Raw genomic sequence first — 12,518 nt, 5'->3', positions numbered from 1 at the left:
TGTTGGAATTAGCTTCTCACTTGAGCATTTCTCTCTGTCCTTGCAATTTACTTGAGCAATTTACTAATTTTTTCCATGATTTTTCCTTTATAGCCAGGTTAACCTGATACCCATAACCAAACTATGTTGGTTAGTCTGTACTTTTTGAGATATTTGAACCTGACTAAATGAAATTCAAATCGAACATATTAAAGCCATTCATACAACCTATCTCCAGGTTTTTATATATGAGGGACATTCATCTGGAAAAACTTCGGAAGATGGGCATTCCTTAGCTTCGTCTTCTTGCTTGTTGCACGCTTCTTCTTATGTTTGGGCTTCGAAGGGATGCCCTGGAACTGAGTTGTGGCTTTCCTCTGGGCTGTATTAGTTGCAGGCTTCATACCATTCTTCTGATCCTTTCCAATATCTACCATGTCTTGTGGCAACTCAATCCCTCGAAAGAGTTGCTTCAAATCATCGCTCGGGGGTCATTTGGGATTTGCTATATCTTCTTGAGAATCAAAATTTGAGAGCAACCAAATCTGCCCAGCAGCTTTTGGAGTCTGTAGATGTAGAGATTATGAAGAACCAATTGTGACGTGTTTGCCTTCAAAAAATAAAAGAAATGTCTAACAGACTAATGCAATTTTAGAACTGCAGAACATCCACAAGGTACCTGTAAGTCTTCCATAACAGATGGATATGCATCCTTCAGATCTGTCACAAAAATACCCTCAGGAGATTTCCGTATCCGACCAAGTAATTGATTCTTGTCCTTCAAGTCATGCTTGGACTGCATTTCGACAACGAACAGAAACAAAAAAAATATTTTATTGAGTATCAAGAGGTACAGCATGGATCTATTATGTAAAAGTTAATCTACTACTAAAATTCTGAAGTAACTTGCCTTGTAGGAGAAGCTGCCTCCCACATAGGTAACTTTGAAAATTCTCCTTAAGACTGCCAAAGCTTTCACATCAACATAACATCTCTCATTTATCTCTTCTGGTGTGAGAGCTTCTCTTGTCTGCAGAAGTTTGGTGGGAGCAACTCCTATCAATAGATGTCACAGTAGTTTATCAAGATACTGTAATTTCGAGAACACAGCTAGTTCAAGAAAACAGCATGAACATCTTATTCAATGTATGTAATCCCGATGCAGTATGCATTTTAGAAATTATGTAGCAGTTGTTTGTGAAAACAATGCTGATGAGGAGCGTGTTATCGTATATAAGGGGATTATTTTAAATTTGTATCTTATCAGGGTATTATTGTAATTTCTGTTTTAAACCTCTGTATCTATCTATCGAACAGAAAATCAGAGATCGATTTCGATCTCTTGTTTCGGGAAATCAAAATAAGCTTCGAAAAATTTTGTCATGATATCAGAGCTTCATTTCGAGCCTTGAATTTTGTTCAGAGCTAGTTCGGTGCCCTCAAAGGTCTTAGTTCGGCGTTGGAGGTCCTCGATGACTGCTCCTTCGGGTGAGTTCTATTTTCCTCTTTTTCAGTTCATGGTATCTTGGATTTAGGTCTTGATTTGGTTTCGGTGGACTCTCACGGAGTCATTTGCGTTGTCGGGGAGGGTTTTGTGGTGTTCGACGGGAACTTCCAGGTTTTGTGGTGTTCGACAGGAACATCTAGAGAGGGTTTCGAGTTCAAATTTTCGATTTTGGTGTTCGAATGGCACTTCTGCCAGTAGTAGACGACGCTGTCTGGCCATGGGAAGGGAGGCAAGGGTCTGGCGAATCTTTTCGGTTTAGGCACAGATTCTGGCATCTGTGATTTTGTGGCAGTCTGAGACTCTCTGCCGCGAAAATATTTCACAGCCGAGCCGGTAAGAAGAGGAAGGCCAGCGGACTCATCTCGGGCTCGCAGTGAGAACCTGTAAGGTTCTTTAACAGTGCAGTTTAGGTATTTGAAGAACTTCCTCACTGATTTTATCATGTCATCTGATAGGTTAGACTCGTTCCCTATCCGTTTCACGGGTAAAAATTACATTGCCTGGGAATTTCTGTTTCGTTTATTTGTTTTAAATTACTGAATTCTCGTTTTCCAAAGGCCTTTGTGAACATGTCTCCAATCCAATCTACTGTCTTGACATCTGGCATAACCAGTTTCCCACTTATACATCATGATGAAATGGCAATCAACCTTCATGTGTTTGGTCTTCTCATGAAAAACAGGTACTTGCAATAAAGAATATTGTTTAGTTGTCACACTTTAACACCATAGGATACTAGTAAGTCTGTCTTCCAACCAACATAATCAGCATCGACGAATCTCACAATATCCAAGTGTACATGGGGCTTATAGAACAACCCTTTACTTGGAGCTACGTTCAAACAGTTTAAAATTCAGTCCCATTAAGATGAACCTTGCAAGAACTTTCCATAAACTGACACTATAACTAAGAAAGAGATATCCTGTCTAGTCGTTGCATAAATCAACTAATCAAATAGTCTTTTGTACATCGTCTTGTCTTTTAATAGAGAATGTTCCTTATGGAACAGATTATAACCAACTTTCACAGGTGTTTCAACTAGTTTAGCTCTTAGTAACTCATACTCATGTAACATGTCAATAACATATTTTCTTTGAGATAACACTACACCTTCCTTACTCTTTGTAGGAAAGTAGAAGAAATAAGGGTATTAGTATAATGAGTTCATATTTCACTTTGTACTCTTTTTCTCTATTTCATCCCATGTTAAGGGGTATAGGGGTATACTTGTAATTGTAAAGGTGAAAGGAACTACAAATAATGAAGTATGAGAGATTATGGGCATTCAAGCCTGACCTAAATCTTCTTCACGTGATTCTCTTCTTCTCCTCCTCTTCTGTTTTTCGAGCCTTAAACTCGTCACCTCTTCCCTTCTCCTCTCTCTCATACCTTCTCATCTTCTCATCTTCTCTTCTTCCAACACACACACACTAAAATAAGAAGATCATAAGGGTTTTGTGCATGGAATCCTAAAATTTGACATGGTATCAAAACAAGCATTCTAGGATTTCATCATCCACTACTCATGGTAAACTAAGTTGCATATGATTTCTGGTTTAGAAACTTCTTTACAAGAAATCAGATTACTTGATGTGAGTGGTTTTTTATCTTCTCTCTCAGAACAATTGAGTTCATGCTGTGCTTTTGGAACTCACAAAATCTATTTTTTTATTATTTAAATTATGGGTTTCATTCTCCTTTAAAACCACTAGTTTTTACCTGAATTCTAGAGTCAAATTGATCTTCATTAACTTTCTTGTTGTCCATTCGATGGAACAAAACATAGCTGTTGTATTGTTCTGATTTTAGAAACACCAGAACTTATGATTTCTGAGATTAAAAAGTAGTTTCTTATCCACGGTTTTTTTATCTTGAATACCCACTATTCCTTGGTCGATTGAAAGCAGCATATAAGCTGTGAAAATTTTCGCTTTTCTTCCATAGACCCAGCAACCGCAGCATACATCTTGCATCATCTTTGCAAGTTTTTTGTTTTGATACTAAAGGATTTTTCAGAAAATCTACTGAAGTTGATCCATAAGTCTTTTGTGAAACTTTCATTCTGGTTTGAGGAAATTCATCCAGCCGAGGACTCTACTTGCCTTATTGATTTTCCTAGTTTGCATGGGAAATGCGAGTTGCCTGTTTAGATGATAAATATAGGAATGAAAGTTATCTCAACCTTATTCCATAAATGTTGCAATGCAAAAACGATAGAGAGAAGCATTAGTTGTTGTGCCTTGCAAAGTTAAAGTCCTACCTCAAGGTTGTTAAAAGTCAAATTCCAATCTCCATAGCACAACCCTCTTTTGATGATATGTGTTCCATAATGCTCCTTAAACCAGCCAAAGACTTTGAGATTACAAGAGTACCCTTGGACACTATTGAATTTATGGAAAAGAGAAATACTTCATTGACTTATTATAATCAGAGTACATGATCCTCTATTTATAATAGAGGAAGGTAGTAGAGTCCAATTACAATAAAACTATATTTGTCCCAATTACACCCAAACTCTAATACTTAAAGATAAGTCTTAGCATAATTAAATAACCCAAAATAAATAGAAGATTAACATGACTAAAACCTTTAAACTGAAACTCTTTTGTGAGACCTCCTTCCATAATAATTGTGGCTCTGTTAGACTTCTTATGCCACCTCACGTGATCATGGTGGGTCCCATATCTTATGGGCATGGGCACATCTTCCAATATTCTTATGTATGTAGGTCTTCCTTGATTGTGTGGGCTTGAGCCCATCTCTATGAATCCATATCTTATGGGCTTGGGCCCAACTTTCAACACTCTTAGATATGTGGGACTTCCTTGGTCGTGTGGGTTTGGGCCCATCTTCCAATAGACATGTCTACGATATTTACTCAAGGTTGAGGATGAAATAATTATAATCAAGGAAGAGGCAGGAGTAACCAAGGCTGAGGAAGAGGAAGGAGTAGTTGAAACTTCACACAAACAGTAGATGACCAGCCACGAATAGCATTCATCGGGGAGCACCAAACCAAGTAGTAGAGACCTATTTGAAAACTACATGGAAAACCAAATTAGGCCATTATTAATCAAGCCACAATTACATCTATACCCAAGGAAGGAGTAATTGTTTCTTCTAAAGGTAAGAAAAATCTTAAAGATGACTTTGAGGCTCTCCAAAAACTCAAAAGTATATTGAGCTCTCCTAGCACTATACCTTCTACAACAACTTCCACTATTGTTATAAGTATGTGTTCTTTCCTTTTACATGTTAGCTCCTCAACTTGGATAATTGATTTAGGTGCTTCTAAGCACTTAACAGGGAAAATTTATTTCTACTTTGTCATGTGAAATTTTTCATTAAGTAAACATCAAACAAGTCATTATACTAGTTCACAAAGTGTTAGTGCAACACCCTTTTCTTTAATGCATTTGGACATTTTGGGACCCATGAATGTAGCAAATACTAATTCAACATACTTTGTTATTATTGTGGATAATTACATTTGTGTTACGTGGTTGTTTTTATCAAATATAAGTGTAAAATTATACACATTTTTCAATCCTTTTATGCTATCGCATCCACTCAATTAAATTCCAAAATTATAGTGTTTCGATATGATAATGCCAAGGAATCCACTTCTATAGATTTTCAATTATTTTGTAGCAAGAATGGCATTTGACATCCAACATCTTGTGTTTATATACCACAACAAAATAGTATAGCTTAAAGAAATTATAGACATTTGTTGGAAGTTGCTTGTGGTTTGTTGAAGTGTATGATTGTTCTTCACTTTTATTGGCCCTATGTGGTTCTTGTCGAAGAGCATGTATGAAAAAGTCTTACATGACTCTCACGGCAAGAAATCTCATAGAGCCAAAATTATCATGGTAAAGTCTTACAGAAGTCTCATAGGAGGAGGTCTTACACAAGAGTCTCACTTAAAGGTATTTTATTTATGTTATTATTTTATATATATTTAGTTGTTCAATTGTTCTAGGGCTTATCTTTTAGTGTTTAACTTTGGGGTAACTGGGATAAGGATAGTTTAATTGCAAACTGATCAACTTGTTTCCTCTATTATTGTTAGGAATTAAACACCCTAATTCCAAATTAATGAGAGCAATAATAATAAATGCAGAAGAACAAAAACAAGCACGAAGAAAGACAACAAGATTTATACAGGTTCGCCTCAAGGTGGGACTACGTCCTGTCTTCCACCATTGCATTAATCCACTATGAAGATGAATTAGTTTACAAGATAAATCACACACACTCATAGGTGTTTTTCTCTAGCCTCTCTCAGCTGCAACTGATGATCATTCTCTGAATGATTAAACCCTAATAGCAATACCCCAAATATAAAGAGAAAACTAGGGCAACCACAATACAAGAGTAAAATTCTCAAATTACCCTTAATGAAATAGCAGTTAATATATCGTGGACCTGGCGATCCGCATACCAAGTCAGTGTAAGGCGTTAATTAGGCTCTAAAACTTAACAATCTCCCACTTGGAGACTAATCCACCATCAATACCTCCTTTGCAGTTGCAATAGTTTCTCAATCCTCAAAGAGAAGTCCAACTAAAGTTGCACACAACTTCAGTTTTTCAATTGTAATTGTCTTTGTCAACATATCAGCCGAATTCTAACTCCCTTAATCTTCTCAAGTGATAATACTCCATCCTTAAGAACTGATCTAATGAAATGATATTGCACTTGTCTGTGCTTTGTTCTGGCATGATAAAGAAGGTTCTTTGCTAAATGAATAGCACTCGGACTGTCACAATACAATACATTCTTCCCATGTTTGAGACCTAATTCTTCCCAAAAAGACTGCAACCATACCATATCTTTGTTGGCTTCAGCCATAGTGAGCAACTGTCTTCTGTAACTTAGAGACCTAGCTAACTGTTGTACCATCCAATGTCTATACATATCCAGTGGTACTCTTCCTGCCATTGATGTCTTTAGCCATGTTAGCATCTACATAACCTTGTAATCCTAAGTTTGAGTTTCTAAAATATAAGGTTGAGTCTACAATGCCTCTCAAATGCCTGAGAACCCACTTCACTGTTTCCCAATGTTGTTTGCCTGGATTACTCATATATCTACTCACAACTCTCATTGCATGAGCTATGTTTGGTCTAGTGCACACCGTGGCATACATGAGACTACCAATAGGTGAAGCATAAGTCACATTGGCCATGTTGGCTCGCTCTTGCTCTGTAGAAGGTGAATGCTCCTTAGATAGCCTAAAGTGACTAGTTGTTGAATTTATGGAAAAGATAAATACTTCATTAAATTGTTGTAATCAAAGTACATGAACCCCTATTTATAATAAAGGAAAGCAGTAGACTCTAATTACAATTAAACTACCCTTGTCTCAATTACACCCAAACTTTAACACTTAAAGATAAGTCCTAGCATAATTAAATAAGTCAACATAAATAGAAGACTATCATAACTAAAACACTGTTAAACCGAAACTCTTCTATGAGACCTCCTTCCATAATATTTGTGGCTCTATAAGATTTCTTATTGTGAGAATCATGTAAGACTCTTCCATATTTTCTCTTCAACACTTGCCAAAGGAGTATTCACTAGTTTTGCGTTATTCATGTTGAATATGCTCAACTCCTTCTTCACACATTCTTTTTGTGACAGTTTGAAGACATCAATATCCCTAGTAATCCTCATCCCAATGATTTGTTTTGCAGGACCCAAATCCTTCATGCATACTTCTTGGACAACTCCCTTTTCATCTTATCTATTTCCCGTTTGCAAGCACCCGCTATCAACATGTCATCAACATATAGCAGTAGAATGATGTAAGAGTCATCAAGATTCTTCACATAACATCAATGATCTGCTGACACCTCAAGAAACCATTACTACTCATAAAGGTGTCAAACTTCTTATACAATTATCTTGGAGCATGTTTAAGACCATAGAAGCTCTTTTAAAGTTTGCACACCATTTTCTCCTTTCCTATGCTTTGAAACCATGTGGTTGCATCATGTAAATTACCTCCTCCAAATCACTATGAAGTCTTTACATCCAACTACTCTAAGTGCAAGTCTTAATTTTCCACTAGTCCAAGCATTGTTCTAATCGTAATTAATTTCACGACTAGAGAGAAAATCTCAGTGTAGTTAATGTCTTCTTTTTGTTGAAAGCCTTTTACAACTATTCTTGCCTTGAACCGCTTGCTGCCATTATGTTCATCTTTTATTCGGTAAACCCATTTATTCTGCAAAGCATTATTCCCTTTTGGTAACTCGGTCAACTGTTATGTCTAATTGGATAACAGTGAATCCATCTCATCCCTCATGGCCAACTCCCACTTGATTGATTCATCAACTTGCACGGCTTCCTCATAACTCTCTGGCTCACCTTTATCTGTCAAGATAATATAATTCAATGCAGGGGAGTATCTCTGTGGTGGCTGTTAGGAATTAAACGCCCTCCCTAATTCCAAACTAACGAGAACAATAATAATAATCGCATAAAAAGGAAAATCAAACAAAAAAAATGACAACAAGATTTATACAGGTTCGCCTCAAGGTGAGACTACGTCTTGTCTTCCGCCGCTACAGTAATCCACTAGAAAGATGAAATAGTTTACAAGAGAAATCAGATACACTTACAGGTGTTTTTCTCTAACCTCTCTCGGGCCGCAAATCAAGATGCTCCTCGGATTTTTAAACTCAAATAGAGGTGCCCCAAATATAAAGAGGAAACTAGGGCAACCACGATACAAGAGTAAAATTTCCAAAATGCCCTTAATGAAACAACATAAGGTATTAATTAGGCGTACCGACTCAGTGTAAGTCATTAATTAGGCTCCACAACTTAACAATGGCATGCTAGTTCTAGCAGATTTCTTGAGTTCAGTCATAGGAATGTCCTAATTTATTTCTAGGGGTATGTTTTCCTAGTCTTCCTAAGACATATTCTTCATTTAAATAACTGGAATATCTCTCAACTGAATCACTTATGACTTCTTAGCTTCACTACTTGTGCTCTCAGAATTTGTTCTCAACCTATCTTTATAAAAGGCAACTTTATTGAAGATCACGTCCTTCCTCCTAGGGGTGGCTTCGAACCGAGCTGGCTCGGTTCGGCTCGGTTCGATTCGTCATCTATCGAGCTCAAGCACCGAAATCGGCTTGTTTACCTTAACGAGTCGAGCTTGACCGAAGCTAGGTTCGGTTCATCGACTCGCGAGCCAGCTCGAAGTGAGTCGGATCGGTATGAATCGGTAACGGGTTCACGAGTGAGCTGGAGCGGGAGCGAGGGGGGGAAAACTTTTTCCTCCCCCCTCGTCACCGTCGACCCCTCCCATCGGTTGTTGTCGCCGCCTCTACCTCTGTCGCAGCTGTTCGCCGGCCGTCTCTACCACCGTCGCAGCTGCTCGCCGGCCGCCTCTGTGGTCGTCCGTTCAATTTCTTCCTCTCCTCGTCGTCGCCTCTATTTCCGTCGCCACCGTTATCGTCGCCGCCTCCGTCGTGGCCGTCATCCCCGACGATAGGTCCTCTCCGGTGCCGTAACCCCCTTTCCTCCGCGTCGTCTCGACGGAAAACCAGAACATGGGAGAAATAATCTCCCCCTCCCTCGCGAGAAGATGATCTCGCACGTGCGATTTCGCACGTGCGATTTCGCACGTGCGATTTCGCACGTGCGATTTCATAAAATAAAAAAAATAAAAAAAACTTTTTCCTCTGGAAAAAATTAAAAATAAATTTTATAGAAATAATTTTCTATAAACTATTAGTGTCTCACGTTTTTTATATATTTTTTTAATTGAAATTTTTTATTAAAAATCATAGAATTTTCTAAGTAATATTTTTCGTACGAAGATGGGGTAGAAAACTGTATAGAAAATTTTTGAATAAGTATTTAACAATTGATGTTGTAATACTTTTAGCATGAAGCAATTTTCATTGCAATTTTGTGTTTGATATTTTATTTAATTAAAAATTTATCGATAAGTATAATAATATATTAGATTGATTATTAATTTTTATTTATTTCCCTAGAAGAGACAATAAAAGGTCCATTTAACTTTCCTAAGAAAATTTTAAAATATTTCCTGTAATTTTCTAATAAGTCACTAATAGTAATAAGATTTTATTTAAAGGTTTTTTTGGGAATATGTATCATAGGAAAAATAATTTTAGTTTTTTCCTAGAATTTAAATTTTTATCTAGGGGCACTAAGGAGGCCATAATAAATTATGGCTAGATTCAAAAATTACAAAACAAGCTAGACAACAATTGGAGTAAAAAATATTAATATTGGTGCATTTTAATCCATTATTGAAATTCAATCCTAAACCTCCCCTATCATTATATTTTTTAAAAATGTATGCATAATTTTATATATAAATTATTTAAAGCCACCCCTACGTGCGAGATCATAAACAAGGAAAAAAAACTCTTTGTCCCTTCCTCATGACTCTTAAATAAATTGAAAAGATATTTTAGTAGAAATACGTTTCTAGAGACTATTAGTGGTTTTTTTAATAAATATTAAAAATACATTTTTAATAGAAATATAGGGACCATTAGTGCCTCATGTTTTTTCAAAATATTTTTCTAATTATAAATTCTTTTTAAAAAATCATATAATTTTCTAAGTAAGATTTTCTTGCCAAGATGGGTTAGAAAACCATATAGAAAAATTTTGAATAAGTATTTGACAGTTGATGATATAATACTTTGAGCATGAGGCAATTTTCATAGCAATTTTGTGTTTGACATTTGATGTAATTAAAAATGTATCGATAAGTATAATAATATATTAGATTAATTATTAATTTTTATTTATTTCCTTAGAAAAGGCAATAAGAGGTCCATTTAACTTTCCTAAGAAAAATTTAAAATATTTCTTATAATTTTCTAGTAAGTCTGTAATAGTAATAGGATTTTATTTAAAGGATTTATAGTTTTTATTTGGATGATTGTAAATTGATAGTGATATTTTATTTAATTTTGTTGTGTTTGATTATTGTATGGAGTTTATTTATAATGTTACGCAGTGTATGAAGTGTTTAGATTATTTTATGGAGTGTATAAACAATTTCATGAAGTGTTTATGGAATTTATAGACAATTTTATGGAGTGTTTATGGAGTGTTTATGCAGGTATTATGTATATTGATTATGCCCAATTTTAAGTAGAAGTCATGCCGAATTTTATACAAGTATTATATATATATAGATTATGCTCAATTTTAAGTAGAGGTTATGCCCAATCTTATACACATATTATATATATAAGTTATGCCCAATTTTATGTAGAAGTCATGCCCAATTTTATGTAAAATGTATGCATAATTTTATATACATTTTATTCGATATATATTTTTTGAAAAGTTTTAAATGTATGTTGAGGTTCGAGCTCGGCTCGAACTAGTTGGGCTCGAGCTCGAAACAAGGCTCGGCTCAAAGCTCAGCTTGAAATATTTAAATCAAGCTCGACTCGAACATAAGCAGGTTCGGGCTCGGCTCGGCTCGATGTCACCCCTACTTGCTCCTGATAACCTTACGACTTTGGTGATTCTAGAAGCGATAACCAAACTCAGTACCACCATAGCCACTAAAGAAATAGATTAAACTTCAAGTTTACTTCTAACAACATAATCAATGTAAATATAAGAAATAGAACAAAAAACTTTCAAAAAAGAAAGGTTTACCTCTTTCCCGCTCCAAACCTCTTCGTGTATTTTAAAATCCAATGGTGTTGAAGGACCTATGTTGATCAAATAGGCAGCGGTGCTAATAGCCTCAATCCAAAACATATTTGGCAATCCTGCATGTAATCTCATGCTCCTAGCACGCTCGTTCAAAGTCCTATTTATCCTTTCAACCACACCATTTTGTTGAGGTTTTCCAGGAATGACCTTTTTCATCTTAGTTCCATTATCAACATAGTACCGCTTGAAATCATCATTTCTGTATTCTCCCCCATTATCTGAATGCAGACACTTCACCTTCAAATCTATCTCATTCTCATCCATTGCTCTCCATCTCTTGAATGTATCAAAAACATCAGATTTATTTTTAAAGAAATAAACTCATATCTTTCTGCTTACATCATCAAAAAATGTCATATATTAATTAGCACCACCAAGGGAGGTAACAATGGAAGGTCCTCACACATCTGTATGAACCAACTCCAATTTTTTTGTCTTTTTCTCCTTTCCAACCTTAGAAAAGCTAACCTTTTTTCATAAATACAACCTTCACACAAACAGTTGTTTACAAATTTCAACCCTGGTAGCTTCCATTTGGACTGAAGCACTTTCATTCCCTTCTCACTCCTGTGACCGAGCCTCTAATACCACAGAATCAGTAACAACATCAACAACTACAATCGTGTCTCTACAACTGGAAGTGATGTAAAGAGTTCCAGTTTTAACTCCTCGTGCAACAACCATGGCTCCCTTAGTGATTTTCCAAGCAGCACCATTAAAAGCCACATTATGACCTTCATCATCAAGCTGCCCTACTGAGATCAAATTATGCATCAGTTTTGGCACAGTCTCACCTTGTGAATTTTCCACACTGACTCATTTGACATCCTCAAACTGACATCACCAATACCAACAATATCTAAAGGTTCTCCATCAGCAAGATACACCTTCCGGTGATCTCCAACAACATAATTTTCCATTAACTCGTAGTGCACAGTGATGTCAAAAGAAGCTCCTGAATCTAACACCCAATAATCAATAGGCATATCAACCGACAAGAGTAAAACATCTTATACTTCTTTAGTCACAGCATTTACAGCATCATTTTTCTTTTCGTCCTTCTTCTGTGCTTTGCAGTTCTTCTTTATGTGACCAAACTTGCAACGATTCCAATATTCTACATTCCTTCTGAATTTGGACTTGCTTATTCCATTCTTTGACTTCCATATATTGTTTCCCTTGTTAGAATTTCTCTTGAAGTTCTTGCCCCTAATATCGACATTTAGGGCAGAATTAGATGTCGACTATTCTCCAAAATCCTTTCTACAAACCTCCTCAACAAGAATTG

General features: G+C 36.1%; 1 pseudogene; it reads right to left on the bottom strand.

Annotated features, from left to right (window-relative positions):
- Positions 1-221: 221 nt before the first annotated feature.
- On the bottom strand, positions 222-12,216 carry LOC137955037 (uncharacterized; annotated as a pseudogene).
- Between the last annotated feature and the right edge of the window lie 302 nt (positions 12,217-12,518).

Source organism: Aristolochia californica, unplaced genomic scaffold (assembly GCF_029961685.1).
Source record: "Aristolochia californica isolate CCGP_79_NKW_82.1479 unplaced genomic scaffold, dmAriCali1.0.hap1 SCAF_2, whole genome shotgun sequence".
Classification (NCBI taxonomy): domain Eukaryota; kingdom Viridiplantae; phylum Streptophyta; class Magnoliopsida; order Piperales; family Aristolochiaceae; genus Aristolochia; species Aristolochia californica.
The sequence above is the reverse complement of the archived record's forward strand: the minus strand, read 5'-3'. Positions and strand labels throughout refer to the sequence as shown.